This window comes from Rutidosis leptorrhynchoides, chromosome 1, assembly GCF_046630445.1.
Source record: "Rutidosis leptorrhynchoides isolate AG116_Rl617_1_P2 chromosome 1, CSIRO_AGI_Rlap_v1, whole genome shotgun sequence".
In the NCBI taxonomy this organism is placed as follows: domain Eukaryota; kingdom Viridiplantae; phylum Streptophyta; class Magnoliopsida; order Asterales; family Asteraceae; genus Rutidosis; species Rutidosis leptorrhynchoides.
The window spans coordinates 8,532,498-8,535,275 of record NC_092333.1 but is presented as its reverse complement, the minus strand read 5'-3'; positions in this window follow the sequence as shown (position 1 = coordinate 8,535,275).

Genomic DNA, 2,778 nt, shown 5'->3' with positions numbered 1-2,778 from the left:
ATAGCACACAATAAATTTGATACAAGATGGTTGTGAAGATAATTCTTGCTAGTACACAAGTCGTTCAGCAAAGGCAATAAAGACACGTAATTCATACGTCCAGAAATAAGTCATGCATTCTGGTTTTACTAGGACTACTTCCCATCCTTGGTCTTGTGGAACATAACCGTTATGGCCGTTGATAAGACAGCGTGTTGTAACGTCGTCAAAGGGACGAGGGTTACGTAATTTCCAACAGTCCCGTAACAATCTAAAAACCTCATTTCTTACCCCAATTACCGACTCCGTCACTTGTGGGAATGTTTTGTTTAATAGTTGTAGCCCGATGTTCTTGTTCTCACTTTGGTGAGAAGCGAACATTACTAACCCGTAAGCATAGCATGCTTCTTTATGTTGCATGTTAGCCGCTTTTTCTAAATCATGAAGTCTTATATTCGGATACATTGAGTCAAAATAATTTCTTAACCCATTGCGTAAAATAGCATTTGGGTTCCCCGCAATATAAGCGTCAAAGTAAACACATCGTAACTTATGGGTTTCCCAATGTGATATCCCCCATCTTTCAAACGAAAGTCTCTTATAAACCAAGACATTCTTGGAACGTTCTTCGAATGTCTTACAAACTGATTTCGCCGTAAATAGTTGTGCCGAAGAATTCTGACCGACTCTAGACAAGATTTCATCAATCATGTCTCCGGGTAGGTCTCTTAAAATATTGGGTTGTCTATCCATTTTGTGTTTTTATACTTTAAAATAGACAAGAGTTAGATTCACAAAAAAAAAAATACTTATTAATACAAGCAATTTTTACATATATCATAAAGCATAAGCACACTATATTACATATATTACACTACACGAATACAACTATCTTATTCCGACTCACTCGTTTCTTCTTCTTCGGTTTTGGTTCGTTTTGCCAAGTTTCTAGGGATATATGATGTTCCCCTAATACGAGCTGTCGTTTTCCACAACGGTTTAGAAAAACCTGGTGGTTTAGAGGTTCCCGGGTCATTGTTACAACTTAAGGGCTTCGGGGGTTGACGATACATATAAAGTTCATCGGGGTTGGAATTAGATTTCTCTATTTTTATGCCCTTTCCCTTATTATTTTCTTTTGCCTTTTTAAATTCAGTTGGGGTAATTTCTATAACATCATCGGAATTCTCGTCGAAATCCGATTCATCGGAGAATTGGTAATCCTCCCAATATTTTGCTTCCTTGGCGGAAACACCATTCACCATAATTAACCTTGGTCGGTTGGTTGAGGATTTTCTTTTACTTAACCGTTTTATTATTTCCCCCACCGGTTCTATTTCTTCATCCGGTTCCGATTCTTCTTCCGGTTCCGATTCTTCTTTCGGTTCCGACTCTTCTTCCGGTTCCTCTTCGGGAACTTGTGAATCAGTCCACGAATCATTCCAATTTACATTTGACTCTTCATTATTATTAGGTGAGTCAATGGGACTTGTTCTAGAGGTAGACATCTATCACATAATATCAAATGCGTTAAGAGATTAATATATCACATAATATTCACATGTTAAAAATATATAGTTTCCAACAAAATTTATTAAGCAATCATTTTTCAAGTAAACACGGTCGAAGTCCAGACTTACTAATGCATCCTAACAAACTCGATAAGACACACTAATGCAAAATTCTGGTTCTCTAAGACCAACGCTCGGATACCAACTGAAATGTCCCGTTCTTATTGATTAAAAACGTTCCATATTAATTGATTTCGTTGCGAGGTTTTGACCTCTATATGAGACGTTTTTCAAAGACTGCATTCATTTTAAAACAAACCATAACCTTTATTTCGTCAATAAAGGTTTAAAAAGCTTTACGTAGATTATCAAATAATGATAATCTAAAATATCCTGTTTACACACGACCATTACATAATGGTTTACAATACAAATATGTTACAACAAAATAAGTTTCTTGAATGCAGTTTTTACACAATATCATACAAGCATGGACTCCAAATATTGTCCTTATTTAAGTATGCGACAGCGGAAGCTCTTAATAATCACCTGAGAATAAACATGCTTAAAACGTCAACAAAAATGTTGGTGAGTTATAGGTTTAACCTATATATATCAAATCATAATAATAGACCACAAGATTTCATATTTCAATACAAATCCCATACATAGAGATAAAAATTATTCATATGGTGAACACCTGGTAACCGACATTAACAAGATGCATATATAAGAATATCCCCATCATTCCGGGACACCCTTCGGATATGATATAAATTTTGAAGTACTAAAGCATCCGGTACTTTGGATGGGGTTTGTTAGGCCCAATAGATCTATCTTTAGGATTCGCGTCAATTAGGGTGTCTGTTCCCTAATTCTTAGATTACCAGACTTAATAAAAAGGGGCATATTCGATTTCGATAATTCAACCATAGAATGTAGTTTCACGTACTTGTGTCTATTTTATAAATCATTTATAAAACCTGCATGTATTCTCATCCCAAAAATATTAGATTTTAAAAGTGGGACTATAACTCACTTTCGCAGATTTTTACTTCATCGGGAAGTAAGACTTGGCCACTGGTTGATTCACGAACCTATAACAATATATACATATATATCAAAGTATGTTCAAAATATATTTACAACACTTTTAATATATTTTGATGTTTTAAGTTTATTAAGTCAGCTGTCCTCGTTAGTAACCTACAACTAGTTGTCCACAGTTAGATGTACAGAAATAAATCGATAAATATTATCTTGAATCAATCCACGACCCAGTGTATAC